The 22,264-nt window shown below is 38.5% G+C and overlaps 1 non-coding gene across 1 annotated transcript; it reads left to right on the top strand.

The window, feature by feature from the left end:
• Positions 1-12,127: 12,127 nt before the first annotated feature.
• Positions 12,128-12,236, top strand: LOC117312301 (U6 spliceosomal RNA). Its single transcript, XR_004526558.1, has one exon. It is a non-coding gene; the product is annotated as a U6 spliceosomal RNA (small nuclear RNA).
• Positions 12,237-22,264: the final 10,028 nt, after the last annotated feature.

The following is a 22,264-nucleotide window of genomic DNA, read 5'->3' as shown; positions in this document are numbered from 1 at the left end:
ACTCATCAGTGCCAGAGAACCCTCTTTAAAAATTACTTCATATGGGTGTGTGCACGTGTATATGGAATTGGTGGCTAAATTCTTGAGGGGGTAGTGTGAGTGGGAAACAATCCGTCAATTTTTGAATTATCTATAAGCTAACACTTCTCATCCTCAAGGCAATTGTTTCTTTACTGAGAGTCTGACGGCTTTATTACTACCTTCAGTCAGTAGGGCTGACCAGGCTTTGTGTCCTGCAGGGAAAAGAGTTGTTTATGTAATACAAATATGACTCTACAATGGAAATACATTTTCCTTTACTAACACACTCTAAAAAGTAATTACCTTTTTTGAGAAGACACATAAAACGTGACAGGCTCGGTTCACGAATCTGCTAAGTATTCTCTGAGGTAGACACAGTCCATGTTGTTTTACACATAACAACGGACCTTCCTACATAAAGTACTGTGCACCTACACACGTGTACTGTGCGTCTGAGATGTCTGTCTAGCACACAGCCCAAATTAAGCAACTGCCCGATAAAGATTTTAAAAGTGGCTGAGTTCTGCCCAGTCTACTTTTTTTTTTAACATAACTTATACCTTCTCTATTCGGTTTCTCCCTCTTCCTATAGAGATAAATACAATAAGAGATACATATATATATATATATTTGTTGTTGTTGTTGTTGTTGTTGTTGTTGTACGCGGGCTTCCCACTGTTGTGGCCTCTCCCATTGCGGAGCACAGGCTCCGGACGCGCAGGCTCAGCGGCCATGGTTCACGGGCCCAGCCACTCCGCGGCACGTGAGATCCTCCCGGACCGGGGCACGAACCCACGTCCCCTTCATCGGCAGGCGGACTCCCAACCACTGCGCCACCAGGGAAGCCCCAGTAAGAGATATTGATATATATTCATACACGTATATGATGCATAGATAAATATACATATAAAGACATATCTATTTACTTATATTCTTCTTTACCTCACTACCAGCCCCTTAGCATGGTCACTGCCATCTCTGCCCTGTACAATTATGATACCTAACCACCAACCCCCATCTCACCATCCTACCCTTTGTTTTGTAATATTACCCTGTGTTTCATCTCAGATTCATCTCCATACCCCCACCCCTTGCTCCATTCCACTTAACTGGCTTTATTCGCCACTGTGGCACTTGCTAGCACCTGGCAATATTTGCGTGTTCTTGTTTTCATTTACTTGCTTATTGTCATTCTCCGTTATGTGAACCCAGTGGAAGCAGGAACTTTGATGTATTCACTTCTCTATCATTAGTGCTTGGAACAGGGCCTGGCACTAGTAGGGACTCAAAACATATTTTCTCAATAATGAATGAATCCCTATATTACCTAGATAGAATACAGTACCTGATACAGAGCAAGCATCAAAAAAAGTTTGTTGAAAAAATGAATGAACACAGGAACATATCAAAATTGAAAATACATCTAAGAGTTTTCAGATTTGTGAAGAAGTCAAAGCTATGTCTTTGACTAAAGAGGAAATCTCCTCTTCTCTGTATTACCTCTCCTCCCTCCCCTCATTCAGCCTTATGGTTTTGCATTTAATGATAAAAGTCTGCATGAATTCTCAGGTTGAGCAAGACACAGTAGGTCTGAATTGGGGAGGGCACAGGGCCTCTTCTGCCTATTTAACCAGCCCATTCTGGGCACAGCATGTCTTTATTCTCCACCCCCTTAAAAGCAGGCATGAGGGCTTCCCTGGTGGCGCAGTGGTTGAGAGTCCGCCTGCCGATGCAGGGGCACGGGTTCGTGCCCTGGTCCGGGAAGATCCCACATGCCTCAGAGCAGCTAGGCCCGTGAGCCATGGCCACTGAGCCTGCGCGTCCGGAGCCTGTGCTCCGCAACGGGAGAGGCCACAACAGTGGGAGGCCCGCGTACCGCAAAAAAAAAAAAAAAAAGGCATGAACCAGAAATTGATAAATTGACATTATTCTGCTTATATGTGTAATCAATGAACACTGTGCCTACTCATTCATTTCTTTCTGAGCTTCCTCCAAAACCTCTAAATCTAACAGATAGTGGGGGAACAACTGTGAGACTATTATTCAAATGATTCAAATGAGAATGAAAAGCTTCCAAAGCCAGAAGCAAAATATTCACATGACTCCCCCCTCCCCTTAGGCTATTATATGCATATTTCCAGAAGATACTTCACAAGAGTATGAAAATCCTTTAAACCCTTTAAAAATCCATTTTTCTAAAGCTAAGAATCATAAAAGAGTTACCTTAAATCTATCCTGTTGAAACCAGATTTCTCCCTTTAAAAAAAAGTCAATGCGGGACTTCCCTGGTGGTGCAGTGGTTAAGAATCTGCCTGCCAATTCAGGGGACGCGGATTCGAGCCCTGGTCCTGGAAGATCCCACATACCGCGGAGCAACTAAGCCCGTGCCTCACAACTACTGAGCTCACGAGCCTGCACTCTAGAGCCCACGAGCCACAACTACTGAGCTCACATGCTGCAACTATTGAAGCCCGCTTGCCTAGAGCCCGTGCTCCGCAATGAGAGAAGCCACTGCAATGAGAAGCCCACGCACCGCAAGGAAGAGTAGCTCCCACCAGCTGCAACCAGAGAAAGCCTGCACACAGCAACGAAGACCCAATACAGCCAAAAATAAATAAATAAATATATTAAAAAAAAAAAAGAACCATTAAAAAAAATAAAAGTCAATGGAGATCTTCTAGGATCAACTACTTAAGATATTTTTCATCTTTCTTAAGATAGTAGTCCTCCTGTTCATAATTTTGTGGTCATACAACAATTTTAGTACATTTTTTAAATGTAAGAAAAAAATGATGACATTAAATCTCGTAGAAAAAAATGTTGAGATGCAAAATAGCTCTAAACCAATTGACCACTCACTTATTCAGCAAATATTTATTGAGTGTCTACCATGTGTCAAGCGCTGTTCTTCGGGCTGTGAATAGAACAACAGACAAAAGAGACACACATCCATGATTCAAGGAACTCTAAATTCTATTTGGGCATGGGGAGATGCACATAGAACAAAATAAAAACGCTAAACATGTAGCTTGTTAAATGGATTTAAGTGCTATGGAGTCAAATGAAGTAAGAAAAAAGAATGGAGAGTGTTGGATTGGGTAGTGGGGCAATTTTAAATAAAGCAGTCAGGAAAACCTCCCTGATACGGTGTTATCTAAGTAAACACTGCTCGGAGGTAAGGAAGGAAGCCAAGTGGACATCTGGAGAGGAAACTCAGATACCACACTCCATCTTTGATTTCATAGGTACACTTAAAAAGCACATCTGCGCATGTTATATTACTTATGGCAGGGATTTTGACTGAAGGGGGAAATTATCGATCTGAAGAGTTTAAAGTTCCATTCTGGAAGTACGCCTTCTTTTCTCAAATTTGCAGTTCCCCTCTTTTGTTTCCGGACAATTCACTCTTCCTCATTTTATCTTATTACTCCTTTTTCTTATGTATATAATGAGGGAATTTTGGACAGATCTGTCATGGGATTGGTTCTACTGTGTAATGATCAAGGTGTATGCTGCACAATTATTAGAAAACCTTGCTTTTTAGCACAATCAAAATGCTCAAATTGCTTACAATTCAGAAACAGGTGGTAAGCTGAACATTAGCTGCTCTTTCTGCCCCAAGGCTCATTCAGTTCCTTCTCTTAATCTTTTTAAAGGAAAAACACAGCAGAATCAGGGGTGAGTTATTAGCTTTGGGCAATTTGTTCTGGCTTAGATGCTCCCACGTTGGACTCTTCCTGTAATCAACTTGATATCAACCAAGGAATATCAAATCATTTGCAAAGAGAAGGTCTGATATGGGTGAGCAGCATTAAAAACCCAAGATTATGGAATAAGAGATTGTTTGGGTTGGAAGAGACTGTATGTGTATCTCTAATGCTAAAATTTAGCCTTGTAACATAGGCAGGGATACTAAGACACAAGAGGTAAGTGGGATATCAAAGTTACACCAGAAAAGTGTGGACCTTACAAAAAAGGGAAAAAAATGTGATAAGAGGTTGAGTGAAATGGGGCATACAGAAAAAAGGCACAAAAGGTTATAATGTTAATATGATACAGTTAAAGCAGATTTCATTTAAAAGGAACTGAAAGGCATGGGCCACTAAATGAAAAAAGGTAACGCAATGGTGCTCAAGAATATTTTATTTATGTTATTATTGTGTACCATCATCCTAAACTACATGGCACTCATCTCTTACCTCTTTTCCTCCTCAAAGTACTACTACTTCTCCACTTTTCCCTCTCTTAGCAAACACTATTGCCATCCACCCAGCTGATCAAGCAAGAAAGAAGAGTTATCCTTCACTCTTCCCTTTTCTTTACATCCCACATCCTCACCTCTCCTTCTCTAGATCAGACAGCCATCTTCTGGATTCTGAAACCTCATTGGTCTCCCCGCTTCCAGTTTTGCACTATTCCCCAACATCCATCTCTCTTCCATAATGTTGTCAGAGTCATCTTTCTAAAACCCAAGTCACATGGTGGTCTGTTTTTAAAACTCCCCAATAGCTGCCTGTGAATTTCAGGTTAGAACCAGAACTACCAGTGTGTTATACCAGGCTTTTCATGCTGGTCCCCTTGCTGTCTCTTAAAAACATATCTCTTGCCACTCCCATTCTACCCACTGAAAACTCCATTCCTGTTCAGCGTTCCCACTTCTCAGAATGGCTACCCTCTAATCCCCAGTGCTTGCCTTGGCTACCTCCTCCTCCCTGTCAAGCTCAGCTCAGGAATCATCTCTTCTAGGCAATCTTTTGTCCTTCCCCAGGCTAGGCAAAGTGATTGTCCCACATTGTCCCACAACTCTTTCTATACATTTGTCCTTAAAAGACTGACTTGTGATATTTATTTCTGTATTTCCAGGCTGTATAACAGTCCTGATATATAACAGGCATAAATTAATGTTTGGTGAATGGACAATTAAATGCATGCTAATCTACTGGCTTCCTGAATTACAAAGAAAAATAAAACGAGATGACTAACTTCAGAGCTAACGCTTCATTATATTTGGTTGTGGGTTTCTCTAACAGATTATATAATGATTTACGTTCCTTGAATAAAGTTGCTTTTGAGTTATGATTTAAACATCACTAAAGCTTCATTTGTACTTAAATTTGAAGGAGCTTGTTTATTTCCGAGTTGGATCTGAACTCCATCTGATACCGCATTACCAAATTCAAGCGACCCAATCCACCTTTCAATTAAATGAAAGGAGCGGTGACTTACAGGAACTGTCAATGTATTTAAAATGTCGCAAGCACTTTATTTATAGAGCAACATAAAAATGTAATTCAGGTACTTAAAAAAAAAAAAAAAATTGACACAGACTAAGCAGAGAAGATGAGCCAGAGGGGACTTCATGATCTAAAACTCCACTCTGCAGTAACGTGAACCTCAGCTTCAAATCCAGCCTGGGTCAAGACAACCTGTCGTTCTCCTGAGACTGAGCACTGCCTATCTCCTGGTTCACCGTGTGTGTCTTTCATAGTGCTCGAGGACTCCATGTACTTAAAAAACCTCATGGAATTTTCTCATAAATGATAATGCTATCCCTAATAAGCTTAGCCAAATTCAGAGAACTCCTTGATATATAACTGACAGCTCTGGATAATGCCCTCGGGTTGTTAACCATTCTACAAAAATCAGATTCAGTCAACACTGCAGAACTTGAATTTGCCAGAAAGTTACCTCATGCCACTTTTCCCCCCTCACCCAGTGCCCCCTAATAAAGTGAGCATCTAATTACTATTAATTGATTTTGCCTGAGTGACAATCTGTTTCTTAAATCCAGTGAGAAACAAGTCTTTGACTTTTCAAGCACGTGGGGGAAGTGACCTGATTGAATCCTGCTTCTATGCTTCTAACTTCTTTTTTTTTACACAAATGACAATACAAACAGAATAGAAGACAATCTGCATAATTTGGGGATTTTATGATTGATAAGGCATTATCTTGTCAGCCAAAGGCACTTTCATGACAAGTATTTATGATAGAAGGAGGTTCCTGGCTATAAAGAAATAGAGTTTAGTCTGATAAAGGACTTTCAAGATTCTAAACACCATCCCCTTCAGGGTAAGAGGATTAGTGCTGCTATTTCAGAACACGGTGTTATTACAGTCTGAATCCAGTTAAGTGGGAAGAGAAAAGGCATTTGACTCTCAGGATACCAACACATGCACATGCACAAGTGTGCAAACACACATTTAGAGAATGTAGAGCGAAGGGTTAGAGGGCTGAGGAGTCCAGACAGGGAGGGCCATCAGGTCTCAAGGGAAAAGAAGCAGAGAAATTTAAACAGTCGTGTGACTTACTCACAGTTGTCTACCAGCCAAGGACATGAAGGGGTAACAATAGCATCAAAGAAGCTTTCAGTCATTCAGGAGCAAAACTGTATTTAAAGTTAAGACAAACAACATGTGACCTTAGAGGAGTGACAGAGAATCTTAAAGGCAGACATATATCAATCGGCAAGTTGTATTTCAGGCTATGAGTCTTGGAATCAGTCTGACAGAGTTTTTCCTGAGGCTTTTCAAAGGAACAACAAAGCAAGAAACTCTTCAGAAAATCACAACCATCTCAAACCAAAGATGTTCACATTCTTCCCTCAAGCACTCCAACTGATTTCTGAATAGTAGAGATCTGAGTGTCCCTTGCTATGTCAAGAAGACTGAAGTGAGCTTGTAGAAATAGAACCTTGTACCCACATGGGCCCTTTTTAGGTGGGTGGCAGCTAAGGCAAATCACCTTCATCCAGCACCATAACACAGGAAATCAAGCTAAGGTTCATCTTCAGAAAAAGTTTTTAGAAAAAGCACAAGGGCAATGTGGAGTCCAGGGAGCACTGTGGAAGGCCTTGACTTGGAGATGGGTCAGAAAAGACTGGATATGAAGGTGCCTGCAGAATATATACATGCTCAATGTGGGCATGAGTATCAGCCTGTAAACTTGCCTGTGAGCCCCAGGTGGTCTTTGTGGGTGTGTTTCTAATTTCTTCAGTACCAGCCATCTCCTCCCTGCAAGGTTATTTTCCATCTTCCTTTCAAAACAATGGGCCTGAAAGTATGTGTCATATCCAAGAAATGGCTTGATCCTGGCTGTGGTAGTCAGAATAATGGTCCCCCAAAGATGTCCACATCCTTATCCCCGGAATCTGTGAATATGTTACTTTACATGACATCAGGATTTTGTCGGCGTGATTAATTAAGGACTTTGAGATGGGGAAACTATCATGAATTACATTGGTGGGATCAATATAACCATGAGGTAAGTAAAGGATGGAAGAGGGTGGTAGAAGAGTCAGAGAGGAGATGTGACAACAGCAGTAGAGGTCAGAGGGATGTGTGGTCACAGGCCAATGCAAGCAGGCAGCCTCTAGAAGCTAGGAAAGGCAAGAAAACAGATTCTCCTCTACAGTCTCCAGAAGGCATGCAGCCCTATTGACTCATTTTAGACTTCTGACTTCCAGAAATGTAAGATGATACATTCATGCTCTTTTAAGTTACCAAGTTTGTGCCAACTTGTTACAGCAGCAATGTAAGACACCCATTGGATGAGCCCCTTCATAGACATTCTTCCAGAGGAGTATCACGTTTTGGCCATTCATCTTCTTAGCACACATTTGTCATTCATGTTCTCATTTGCCTTGTGATGAGCACTTGCTACGTTCTACTCACGCTTCCAGGAGCTCGACAGACAAATATCTGGATCCTGTCTTTAGGAGCTTACGATCAAATGGAAATAGATATAGTGGGAATAAGGATGGAAGTGTGCCCAATCTACATGGGACTCAAGGGTGAGGAAGGTCAATTCTACTTGGGAAAATGATGGGAAGATCCTTTCTTATATGAAAATTTGAAAGGTGCTTTGTTAGTTGTCAAATGGAGAAAAGATGAGAAGAAAGATCATTCCAGGCAGGGGAGTTTGATGAGTAAAACTCCAGATGCTGAAACAGCTGAGTGTGTTCTGGAGGGAATGTAGGGTATAAGTATCTATGCTGATAGAAACAAAACTGGAAGCCTAAGTTTAGAATATAGGGTCTGAACTCTATCTTGTGAATGACAGAGAATACTAATAAGAGCAGCATCAATTTCAGATCTATGTTTTAAGAAATTGGTTAGGTAGAAAGCCAGAGTCAGAGAGAGCAGTTAAAAAGTTAAAAGGATACTACTGCAATGGTCCAAGCCAAAGGTAATGCAGGCCAATCAAATTAGCAGCATAAACAACGGAGAGAAAGATATTGAATCAAGATGTATTATGGAGGTAGAATCAAGTGAATGATGATAGACTGGGTATAGTGGGAAGAGAAAGGGAAGAGTTTAGGATAAAACTGAGTTTGAGAATTGGGTAGCTAGTGTGCTACTTTCTAAAGAGGACATGCATCAGCTTGGTGAAAACAGATAATGACAATCTTTAAATGCAAGTCTCCAACTTATATATTCTTTGAGCTTCTAGTTCGTGAAATAATAAATATGCTGTATAGAGAGAAGGGACCATATTTTCTATCTTTAGGATTTCCCTTGCCTACCATAATGCTGGGCACATGATAAATTCTTGTTGAATTGAAAAGAATATTGTGCTCAGCAAGAAAGATATGTGTTTTGATTCCAATTCTGACGTGGAGCTTTGGGTTTAAAAGTACCCCGAAGGTCAATCAACATACTTCTAGGCAAAGGCATATCTCTTAGAAATGGATTAAAGAACTATCGATGTTAGAATTTTTCTTCTGGCATGATGCATTATCTTCAATATTAAGAAAAAGGAACAATTCCCCTTGTACTCTCTTTCTTTAATTTTAGGCATAACTACTGAACAGGGTAGAATTTCAATATCTTTATCGAGAATCTAAGAAATAGAACACGTATTTTTGAGTACCTACTGTGTTCATGAAGCTCCCCTGATATAGAGAAAGTGGTATTTTTTTATTCTATTAAAAACCGATTCAAATTTCTGCAAGGCTGATCAAATCCTCTGCTGTACAATTAATGACTAAAAGTTAAAAATGCTGAATTAGGGCCACCATAGATAATTCAGTCACAGTGGTAGACATGACAGAGTGAAAGAAATTTTAATTCTCCCAGAGTTGAACCCACTCAAGCAAAATGGATTTTTCTTTTGATTTGAATCAGACATTATCCCAATTCACCAGTTAATATACTTTAGTTTGGCTCTGTAGTCAACTATGGAGGAAAAAACATGCTAAGTTTTTCCCATTCTAATATCAGATGGGAGTAAGACCTTCAGCAAACAGGCTTCTGTAACTGAATACCAAGAAAAATATGCTAGAAAGACCTCAACACCACAGCAACACACTCAGGGACCAAAGCAGGTTTGAATCTTAATTATATGGTAATGTACAGAACAAACCTGGTGTCATGGCATTTTGGGGAGAATAGCTGGTGAGAGTTTTCTAGATGCTTTCATTGTGTTTCCTTCACATAAAGCAATAGCAAACAAAAGGTACGGTTGTAGGAGTTCATTATTAACCCATGGTAACTGGCAAAGAAAATGGTGGTATTTTCTGGCAAAGAACGTAACAGTAAATATCATTTCAGAGGTTTAATCTTGCAACCTGAGTCGGTAGTTGTTTCACTACTCCTTGAGCATGAAGGACTCAGAGAGTAAATGATTTATCGTTCGGTCAACAGAGAACAAATTTTAATATTTTGAAAAAAACCTGAGAACTATTCATCCTGGCATGTGTTACTATTAAACCCAAGGAAATGAAGAAATATTGATCTAATTTCTGCCTTTCAAGAATGAAATTATATATTAACCACACAGCACCCAGCAACATATACAACCAGCACCCCCAGAGATAGTTAGTCTGACATCAGAATTGTGTTTTTCTAGCTAAATACTAATCCCCTCTATGGCATTATACAATTTATTATAAATAGGCTGCTTGATCCAGCAGCCAAGAAATCAAATCAGAATTCTCAGGAAGAACATGGTGAAATAAAGGGGCAGGTAGAGAGGTAAAGGGGTCAGATGCAAAAAGGCAGAAGCCTATAGCAGTGCCTAAGAGCTACCTGGTATTCTTGTCAAATGCATACTCTGATTCAGTAGATCTGAGGTGGGGCTGAAGACTGCATTTCTAACAAGCTCATCAGAGATGCTGCTTATCCCAGGAACCCACTCTGAGTACAAAGGGTGGCACTTTTCTGTGTTTAAGAAAGCTCAAACCACCACAGTAATACCTACACTGCATATGTGCCCCCAATTTCTCCTTCATGTTCTCTTTTATGGGATTTCTTGAACATCATCTCATTTGTTTTGTTTCTTGTTTTAGCTCATTATGTTTGCAATATTACTTACGGACCTGTTTTTCAGACAAAGAATGAACTCACTGTCCTGAAAGCATCCCTTCCTTTACCACCGCTTCCCAGTTAGACTACGAAGCAAGCATTGCATCTTTGTGCCCCTGCCTCTTTTAAAAGACACCTGAATGATAACCTTGAGTGGGACTTCCTACCTGCCCTCAAAAAAAGAGGAAAAGAAGAGTAAATGACAAAATTCTGCAAAACTCAAGATAGTGAAAGGGAAAAAATAAACAAGACTGTCAGTCTCCAAGGAAGAGCGTACTGTGATTATTAAAAATAATTTTAAAACTTTAGAAACACATCCAGCATGTTTCAGTTTTCTCATGTGAAAGACTGGATGGGACCAGAGGTCTACTGTGGGTGGGGGATTCAAGTCTGTCTCTACTGCTGTCTAAATATTTCTCCAGCTGAGGAAGAAATATTTCCTGTAGATCTTAGCCATGAAAGCCAGACTCTCGTGCCACCTAGGACGACGGGAAAATTAAGAAGTCACGTAAGGGTAAGGAAGAGAAGAGGCTTCACCACCTGTTTCCTCCTTTAAGAGGTACTCCTCCTCTCAGAAGTAAAACATCCCAAGCCAGCTCTTTATTTTCCCTTTACACCATTTCTTCCAGAAAAAGAAAAAAACAAAAAACTAGAAGTTCAAAACCATAAAGGAATTAAATAAACATCACACTTCACAGAAGGTGAGAGTAGTATAACACAATGGCATTAAGCTTATCCAGATCTGCAGTGCTGTTCTAAACATTTGACTTTGTTCAGAAAAATCTCATTTACTCTTGGATAAATGCTGCCGTGGCTTACACGACTAGTCACATTTACAACATAGAGTGTAATATGCCTCCCAAAGGGGGGCAGTCTCCATTCACTTTGACAAAGGGCAGCACAGGCAGAAGTGGTTTTGCCACTGTCTGCTCCACGGTCAGGATCTGTAAAATGGGGGGAATCCAAACAGCGAAAGCATCCATGGTTCTCATGAAGGAATAGAGCTGACGCAGTTTGTGAACAAGAAGTATTCTTACCATCATTATTATTATTACCACCTATCCACACACTTTTAGACATATCAAGAGATATAAAACTTGTTCAGATAGGATAAATCTTTCCTTTTCTGTATTCAAATCAACCAGCTAAAAATACTTATTAAACATAGATGACTGATACTGAATCAGATACTCCAAGAGAAGCATAAGATAGAATGACCATCTTCGTGTGGCCAACAATCTTTTTACACAGAATAAACTGATATATATGAAGTGACTTATAAAGTCATTTCAGAATAGCCCTAGACGGTATATAATTAAATATTAAATTACGCACAGTCAGGCACAAGTACTAAAATAAATCGGAGAAGGGACAGATCAGTACACACTAAAATGGAAAGACAGTAAAATTTTGCGCAAAGGGCATACTATCAGGAATCAGAATACCTAGTAGTTCAATGTAATGTGGGGCCTGTGCTTGGTTTTGTCACCTGTGAAATGGGAATGACAGTAATACATACCTCTTAGGGTTATTTCAAGAGTTAGAGGAAATGTGAAAATGAAAAAAAAATCTGACTTTATAAAACAAGACACATTTTCTGTTTTATCATAATTGATGATTAGCCCATCTTTTATGAAATGAAGAGGATTTATGCCGTCCTTGAAAAAAGTATGAGCTAGAGAAGAGGGAGGACAGTTATCTAGGAAAAGAGGAAGAGAGAAAGAAAAAGTAGAGGGAGAAATAAGCAATAGGCATAAAAAAGACAAAGACCTGGGAAGGAGGGCAATAAAAACCACAGGCAGGTGCTCACTTCAGCAGCACATATATACTAAAATTGGAATAATACACAGAAGATTAGCATGGCCCCTGCCCAAGGATGATACACAAATTCACGAAGCGTTCCATATCTTTTAAATTGGGAGATTGGGATTGACATATACACACTATTGTATATAAAACAGATAACTAATAAGGACCTACTGTATGGCACAAGGAACTCTACTCAATACTCTGTAATGACCTATGTGGGAAAAGAATCTCAACAAGAGTGGATATATGTATATATATAACTGATACACTTTGCTGTACAGCAGAAACTAACACAACACTGTCAATCAACTATACTCCAATAAAAATTCATTTAAAAAACCTACAGGTAGTTGACTTCATTTTTAGAGAAAAGCAAATAAATAGGGTTCATTGAAGTGGAAGAATGCCAGGAATGGGCAGGAGTCAACAGCAGGCTCCTCCCACCCCTCTGCTGGTTTCCTGCTTCCAGACTGTCAGGCTCTTTCATCATACATCCCTGGTTCTCAGTCTTCTACAAGCTGACAAAACAAAATAAGGCAGGAAAAAAGAAAACGGAAAAAAAAAAAGATTGACCGACTCTCAGTACTTTGATACAAGGGACAACAGAGGAGGGGCACAGGGGAAGAAGAGATTAGAAAGCATATTAAATCCTCCCCTTGTCTCAGGGATGGTATTTCTGCACATTACTAGACCTGCTCCCAAGCCAGAAAATTTACTTTACCCCATGGCCACCAGTGAGGTGGGCTGGATAATAAGAATATTAGGAGATGGCAATTCTGTAGATGTAAAAGGTACACATTCAAAAGAAGGAAGGAGAGAAAAGAGCAATGGAGTATAAAATAAAGGATTAGCAAGATCCAGAGAAAGATAAAAGAAAGCGCAAGAGAAAAATGGTTCATTTGTAGAACTAATACATTAGGTAAAATTCTAAAACATTGTCCCAGGTTTCAAACGCTTCAAGGGGATTTTAAAAGAGGACAAGCCTACCAGGGATCTGAGTAGATTATACAATATGCAAAGCTGACTTGAAGAGGAAGAATAAGAAGATTTACCACGTGTTCAGTTCCTACCATGTACCGGGAATTCCACCGGGGCTTTACATTTCTTAAATCCATGAATGTTTGTTGTCATCTATAGGATGTGGGCTGCTCAGAAAGCTTGACTTCCCTGAAGTTACCTTCTCATCCTCCAGAACAATCCTCACTTCCGCTACAGCTTGAAATTGCAATTGAAAATTAGTCTTTGATTTCTTCTGTTACAATACAGGCATGTAAAGTATAAGGCCACAACTTTCAAAAATAATTTAGCCCGGGTTAGCCATCTCAGGTAACTGAGAGGAGGTAAGATTAGGGATGAAGAGAAGAGGGCAGAGAAAGAAGATTCTAGGAAAGAGACAGCATTCTCATAATTCAGGATCCAGGCTTCTGAAAGAGGAGATCTATAACTGCAGGCACCTGTTTCCTGTTTCCTATTCCATCAGCTTACCTGGAGCAGGTGCCAATGACAGGTGTGTATGGGAGGATTTTAGAATTAATTTTATACACACACACACACACACACACACATATGTATCTGAGGAGAGAGGTGAACTCTACTTTTGTGAGAATTCAGAATATTTCTAGTATTCTGAAAGAGTGAGGCAGCCATATATCTCAAAGTAAAACTAATTTAAACACACACATTCCCTAGAGAACCTGGCTTTGTTGAGCTACAAGGCTGTTACAGTTAATGGAGTCAATGCTCATCTCATTTCACAGGTGAGGAAACCGAGGCCCAGCAAGATCCCATGACTTGCCCAAGCCATGCCATGCAGCCAGTTAGCAGCAGGCCTGAAATTGATGTCTGATGACATTCACCTAGTATCTTCTACATTACCCCACGATGGTATCTTAGGGAGGTGTCACCACATCAAATAACTCTACGTAATACTAAAGTATACCTCGGATTGAAATGAAACAAAGTTCAGGCAAACGCAGACCTGTATCACAGCTGCTAATGGGGTATGAGGAACCTCACTTATGATGCAGTGGAAAAATAGGGGCAAAAGATGCCTAATCTAAAATTATACTTAAACTCTGTGTGTTTTATACCAATTATATATTATGCTTATTAGTTGGTTGCATGTTGTGAGAATTAAATGAAATAACATATAAAAGAGGCCCAGCAAAGTGTTGATTCTCTTTTCTTTCCCCAATTATCAACAAATGATTCTTTTGGGGAAAAAAAAGATAAGTGATTCACTTGTTAGTTTTCCCGAATGCCTTCAAGATCTCCTCCCCTCAGCCTAATTCTGCTTAAACTCTTTTCTTTCTTTCAGAGATGAAGATCAAAAGAAGATATAAGAATTTTTTTTCTTGATTAATCACCTACCCCCAACCTCACTTCTAGTGTGTAGGAAATTAGAGGCAGGAGAAGCTTACTTTGCCTTATAACTGTTATGTGAAGAAGCAATGACAGAGCAAATATCTGTGATATTTTCCCAGGAGCCACAGAAAAATTCTGAAATACAAGTAATGTTGGGCCCGCTTCTGTATTTTATAAGGACGAGATTGCATATGTTGTCATGAGGAAGGGTGTAGTTGGGGTGCTTGTGCACTTACCCTTTTGTTTAATATCACCTATCTTATTCAGGCTGGGCACGTAGGAAAAAAATATTTTGGATTGTGGCTGGTTATGTGCAAAGTCCCATCCTTGGCAATTTATATGCTTTTCTGTTTTCTATACTGAAACTTGGGAGCAAAGATTTTCCTGATCTTAGGGCTTGGTTTTGTAAAAGAATAGGGGAGAGAATGTAAAATGAAAATTATTGAGTATGCCCTCTATGCCAAGAACCACTGCAGGTATGTATTTAATCCTTACACCCATCTTGCCCTCTGGAAGGTAAGGAAAAACATTTTTTTTTTTTTTCTGACTCTCTACTAGCATTAAGAAGAATGTCTGGCACATAGTAGGGTTTAATATGTATTTGTTCAATGAATAATAAATTAACAGTCCACCAAGCTGAGTAGCATTATCTTCATCATGCTGATAAAGTGGCTGAGATTCAGAAAGATTAAATTTCCTGGTCATGGTCTTAAACACTAGGCAGATCCAGAATATAAATCAGCGCTGTCTGTCTTTCATTACCAGGGCTCCTTTCTCTCCACTATGTTGCCTTGGTAAAAAGAGCAATGGATTAAACACAGTTCATAAAGTCTCACGGCCTAACAGCTACAGAGGTGAAACATTTTATAAAAATGAAAACTACATTAATTTAATTCACCCTAGTCCATGATATGACCATCTTCCCTGCCCACCGACCAACTTAAGTCTTACTGAAACAGGTACATCATGTAGCCTGCAGATATAAGAGATCAATGCCCACTGCATGTACTGAGAGAATTTCTAATGATCAAGGGCAGCACTATCTCTTGGTCAAAGATCTTGTGTTCCAGATACTGCAAAAGATGAGTAGTGTGACTATGGGCTGGTCATTCAGCATTTCTAATTCTCAGTTTCTTCATCTGTAAATGTTGGGGTGTGGGAGAAGGTACATAATGTTAGTAGGCATCATTTCAGCTTTAATATGCCATGATTCCTTCCTTCTCAACCACAACCAGACAGCTCACAACTGAAGAGTTGAGAAAATAAGACTTTTGCCTTGTTTTCTCTCTCCTCAAGGAATCCCACTCCATTTTTATAATTGTCACATATCTGTCTGTAGCATCTACTCTAGGACATTATGAATTGCGGGGGGGGGGGGGAACTAGAATATGTTTATCCTTGCCAAAACACATGAACACTTAAAATTGCTATCAGTGATGGTCACCTATCCAGTATATATATATCTTTCTACATCTTTACCCCTTCTTTATTGTATTTTTTTAATTTATTTTTTATTGAAGTATAGTTGATTTACAACATTGTGTTAGTTTCAGGTGTAGAGCAAAGTGATGCAGATATATACATATATATATATATGAATATATACATTCTTTTTCAGATTTTTTCCCCTTATAGGTTATTATTAAATATTGAGTATAGTTTTCTATGTTATACACTAGGTCCTTGTTGGTTATTTATTTTATATATAGTAGTGTGTATATGTTAATCCCAAACTCCTACTTTATCCCTGCCACCCTTCCCCTTCAGTAACCATAAGTTTGGGTCCATTTCTCTTTTGTATATAAGTTCATTTGTATCATCTTTCTTTTAGATTCCACCTATAAGAGATATCCTATTTTCATTCTTAAAATTATTATTTTGATCAGGGAGATTTTATAGTTTTACTCCTTGTTTATCATTTCCACTTTATGGTCCAAAACTGTAAGTTTGCTACAGATCCAAGTTTGTTATGGATTAAAAAATGACAAATTTGAACAGTGATTACTGCCACTGAACAGGTTTAGTCAGGAATCAGAACATAACATTGATTTTCTATGACTTAGAATTATGGGTTTTGACTATGGTCTATCGTGGAGAGGCAGAAAATGCCAGGGAGTGAACTGGGCAGGAAAGAGTAGAACAACGTAGTGATGAATAACAACTAGCATGGCCTCCATGTTGAGGGGAGTAACAGGGAGTAGTAGAGACTGTGGCTGAATGAAGACCACAGGTCCTGACTAAAGGAGACAGCCCCTACTGAGTTGAGTCAAATTTTGCCATGTAGAATTGTTGGTCTAGTGTATCTAAATCTTACAATGTTCATTTAAAAAGCCAGAAATCTGAATTTTTATATGAAATGTGCCCATTTTCAATACTGGTTCAATTTCTAAAAATAAACAAAAACTATGGGCCAAATAAAATATATTTGTGGGCTAAGTTTGGCTAGGGGATTACTAGGTTTGAGAACTCTCATTTAGAAAGATCAGTCTCTGAGAATTAGTGTTTCCTTCTTGCACAAGCAGAGTGTGTAGCTGTGTGTATATATCTGTGTGTATCTGACTTAGCAACTAACTGCTAGACACTAAAAAAAAAAAAAAAAGGAACATATTGATGAAATAACCTGTGACCTCATGGGAAACACAGATGGAGTTTCCATGACACCCTATATTGTTCTGTTAGACTAAAGCTATCAAAATCTACCCTGGGCTGTCTCTCTGGAAACACATTAAAGACTTAGAGAAATAGGGGTTGGAAGATGGTTAAGATTGACTCCTGTGGGTAGAGGATGAAGTGTTCTAAATGTAGGTGGAGATATGTTTGACAGCAAGAAACAAGAAAGGCCCCTCCTAAAGGTGGAGAAATCAAAGAATAAGAGTGATGTTATAAACCAGTCTGCACACACAGATAAATCCCCAAGCCAACTCTAACTTCTTGAGCATGTATCTCTTAAACAATGGACACTCTATTTGGTAAACAAGTTAAATTTTTCTACATATTTTAATTTTAAGATAGTTTTCCAATGTTTCAGAGATATGCTATACATGCTCATATAATATTTTAGAATACTATTGTAGGTAGGAAGTAATTGACAAGGGCACAACAAAAGAATACCCACCCTGCCTTCTCCTCCACCCCTGTGGAGGCCACTTTGAGGGTCTCAGCTTTACACAAAGGGCTCTGCTCCCCGTGACGTCTCTGACACAGAAACAACACGTGTACAGTGGGCCATGGTACAGCAAAATATGACAGAAAAGAGAAAATGCCACCAGAATAGTGGAGCTAAACAAGTGGGAGAGAAAGTGGCACAAACCCCTCTTCGTCCCAAATACATTATGGAAAAGTGATCAGAAAAGTGATGGTAACCATGTACTTGGTTAACAACCACACAGTGAGATAACAGAGCCCCAGCTGGAGTTGGAATAATATTCTGTCCCTTATATCTCTACTAAAATTTTTTTAAATTCCCAGTACACTATCTCTTAAGAAGGAAGATTCTCAGTGTAAGTACTACTTTTCATACAGTGAAAGCTATTTCCCCATTCTCTACTCTGAAACTTACTAGCAACACTGACGTGTTTACAGAATTGAATCCTTTTTCAGTTTTTAGACTAACATATGTTAGTAATGAAGCGTGAAGTGAAGATGAAAGAAATGTAAGGAGATGTGATTACTTTTACCACACAATGGAAAATAATAATAAGGTATTCTACTTTTCTGTACTGAACTTCCCTTACTATTATCCCATGCAATAATCCCCTTGGATATTCCCAGCTACCCAGGGAGTTAAAGAGACCATGGATAATTACTCCATTTACAGACTCAAAGGCATTCCCCAATGTCACATTGCTGGGTGAACTGAACCTAAACCTTGATTCCTATGAATCCAATTATAGAGCTTTGTTAACTGTGCCTGTAAATCTTGACCTTACATTCTCATCTTCCAAACCCTCATTTTAAGATAAAGGTACCAAAGAGACGATATGAATTAATAATTAAACACTGCACTCTAACTAGACCTGTATTTAAGAATCACCACATGTGTAAATGTAAATGGGTATGCAGGCCAATACAACTTTAGAAATGTTCTCAGGGTTCTAAGTAGTAAGATCATGTATACTTATTTTCTCTGGCAGCTTTAACGCTAGACAATGTACATGCTCCAAGGTAACCATCTCTCTCTTCCTCCTCCATACAGCACAAAGTAACAGATGGGCTATCTCCACTAAAAACATCAGCACTTTATTGACCAAGCTTCTGCTAGATTTCATAATAGAAATTTGTGAATTACGATTTCTCCTTTCAGGGATAAGGGGACATAACTATTATTCAGGAAAACCTGTTTTGTTTTGTTTTTTTTAATTCTCCCTATTCAAATGTTATTCCATTTTTAAGATGCTTGTATTTTTTTTCTTATTTTATAATACATTCCTGTATAAGAAGTATTTCCTTTCTGACTCATAATACAGTTCTTAGACTATTAGACCATACCACCTGCTAGGGGGTAACATGCATCTCATTAAAGATAGCTGCCATTATTAATGATCAAGCACAGTTCAATGAGTACAGTAAAACTTTAAGCATAGCATAAAGCAAAATGCTAAAGATAAATTAGGGCTGCAAGGAAACTCAGCTTCAATAAACCATGTGGCTGAAATATCTATATTCAGCTTCAGTCTAACACTAGAAAATATTAACTATGGGCATTCCACATAACAAATATTTACACTTTAATCTCTCATTCATCCTATAAGTAAACCTAAACATAAATCTTGAAAGAGAAGCTAAAAATCCTTCTTGGAAATTCTATATAAATATACATTTACAGCTCTACCCACCACCAGTCCTTCCCATCAGGAAACTTCCACAAGCCTCTTAGATAGCCTCATCCACCAGAGGGCAGACAGCAGACACAAGAAGATATACAATCCTGCAGCCTGTGGAACAAAAACCACATTCACAGAAAGATAGACAAGATGAAAAGGCAGAGGGCTATGTACCAGATGAAGAAACAAGATAAAACTCCAGAAAAACAACTAAATGAAATGGAGATAGGCAATCTTCCAGAAAAAGAATTCACAATAATGATAGTGAAGATGATCCAGGACCTTGAAAAAGAATGGAGGAAAAGATCAAGAAGATGCAAGGAATGTTTAACAAAGATCTAAAAGAATTGAAGAACAAACAAACAGAAATGAACAATACTATAACTGAAGTGAAAAATACACTAGAAAGAATCAATAGCAGAATAACTGAGGCAGAAGAAGGGATAAGTGACCTGGAAGACAGAATGGTGGAATTCACTGCTGCAGAACAGAATAAAGAAAAAAGAATGAAAAGAAAGGAAGACAGCCTAAGAGACCACTGGGACAACATTAAACACAACAACATTCACATTATAGGGGTCCCAGAAGGAGAAGAGGGAGAGAAAGGATGCGAGAAAATATTTGAAGAGATTATAGTTGAAAGCTTCTCTAACATGGGAAAGGAAATAGTCACCCAAGTCCAGGAAGCACAGCGAGTCCCATACAGGATAAACCCAAGGAGAAAAACGCCAAGACACATAGTAATCAAATTGGCAAAAATTAAAGACAAATAAAAATTATTGAAAGCAGCAAGGGAAAAACAACAAGTAACATAAAAGGGAACTTCTATAAGGTTAGCAGCTGATTTCTCAGCAGAAACTCTACAAGCCAGATGGGAGCGGCACGATATACTTAAAGTGATGAAAGGGAAGAACCTACAACCAAGATTACTCTACCCGGCAAGGATCTCATTCAGATTCGCTGGAGAAATCAAACGCTTTACAGACAAGCAAAAGCTAAGAGAATTCAGCACCATCAAACCAGCTTTACAAAATACGCTAAAGGAACTTCTCTAAGAGGGAAACACAAGAGAAGAAAAGGACATACAAAAACAAACCCAAAACAATTAAGAAAATGGTAATAGGAACATACATATTGATAGTTACCTTAAAGTGAATGGATCAAATGCTCCAACCAAAAGAAACAGGCTTGCTGAATGGATACAAAACCAAAACCCATATATATGCTGTCTACAAGAGACCCACTTCAGACCTAGGGACACATACAGGCTGAAAATGAGGGGATGGAAAAAGATATTCCATGCAAATGGAAATCAAAAGAAAGCTGGAGTAGCAATGCTCATATCAGATAAAATAGACTTTAAAATAAAGAATGTTACAAGAGACAAGGAAGGACACTACATAATGATCAAGGGATCAATCCAAGAAGAAGATATAAAAATTATAAATAAATATGTACCCAACATAGGAGCACCTCAATACATAAGGCAACTGCTAATAGCTCTAAAAGAGGAAATAGATAGTAACAAAATAATACTGGGGGACTTTAACACCTCACTTACATGAATGGACATATCATCCAAACAGAAAATTAATAAGGAAACACAAGCTTTAAATGACACAATAGAACAGATAGATTTAATTGATATTTATAGGACATTCCATCCAAAAATAGCAGATTAAACTTTCTTCTCAAGTGCACATAGAACACTTGGCAGTATAGATCACATCTTGGGTCACAAATCAAGCCTCAGTAAATTTAAGAAAATTGAAATCATATCAAGCATCTTTTCTGACCACAACACTCTGAGATTAAAAATCAATTACAGGGAGAAAAATGTAAAAAGCACAAACATAGGGAGGCTAAACAATACGTTATTAAATAACCAAGAGATCACTGAAGACATCAAAGAGGCAATCAAAAAATACCTAGAGACTTATGACAATGAAAACACGACAATCCAAAACCTATGGGATGCAGCAAAAGCAGTTCTAAGAGGGAAGTTTATAGCATACAAACTTACCTCAAGAAACAAGAAAAATCTCAATCTAACGTTACACCTAAAGGAACTAGAGATAGAAAAACAAGTAAAGCCCAAAGTTAGCAGAAGGAAAGAAATCATAAAGATCAGAGCAGAAATAAATGAAATAGAAACAAAGAAAACAATAGCAAAGATCAATAAAACTAAAAGGTGGTTCTTTGAGAAGATAACCAAAATTCATAAAGCATTAGCCAGACTCATCAAGAAAAAGAGGGAGAGGACTCAAATAGGAGAAGTCACAACAGACACTGCAGAAATACAAAGCATCCTAAGAGACTACTACAAGCAACTCTATGCCAATAAAATGGGCAACCTGGAAGAAATGGACAAATTCTTAGAAAGGTATAACCTTACAAGACTGAACCAGGAAGAAATAGAAAATAGACCAATCACAAGTAATGAAATTGAAACTGTGATTAAAAATTTTCCAGCAAACAAAAGTCCAGGACCAGATGGCTTCACAACTGAATTCTATCAAACATTTACAGAAGAGCTAACACCCATCCTTCTCAAACTCTTCCAAAAAATTGCAGAGGAAGGAAAACTCCCAAACTCATTCTATGAGGCCACCATCACCCTGATAGCAAAACCAGACAAAGATACTAGAAAAAAAAGAAAATTACAAGGATCATACACCATGATCAAGTGTGATTTATCCCAGAGATGCAAGGATTCTTCAATATAAGCAAATCAATCAATGTGATACACCATATTAACAAACTGAAGAAGAAAAAACATATGACCATCTCAATAGATGCAGAAAAAGCTTTTCACAAAATTCAACACACATTTATGATAAAAACTCTCCAGAAAGTGGGCATAGAGGGAACCTACCTCAACATAATAAAGTCCATATATGACAAACCCACAGCAACATCATTCTCAATGATGAGAAACTGAAA

This window comes from Tursiops truncatus, chromosome 4 (assembly GCF_011762595.2).
Source record: "Tursiops truncatus isolate mTurTru1 chromosome 4, mTurTru1.mat.Y, whole genome shotgun sequence".
Lineage (NCBI taxonomy): Eukaryota > Metazoa > Chordata > Mammalia > Artiodactyla > Delphinidae > Tursiops > Tursiops truncatus.
This window is presented reverse-complemented; position numbering and strand designations above follow the sequence as displayed.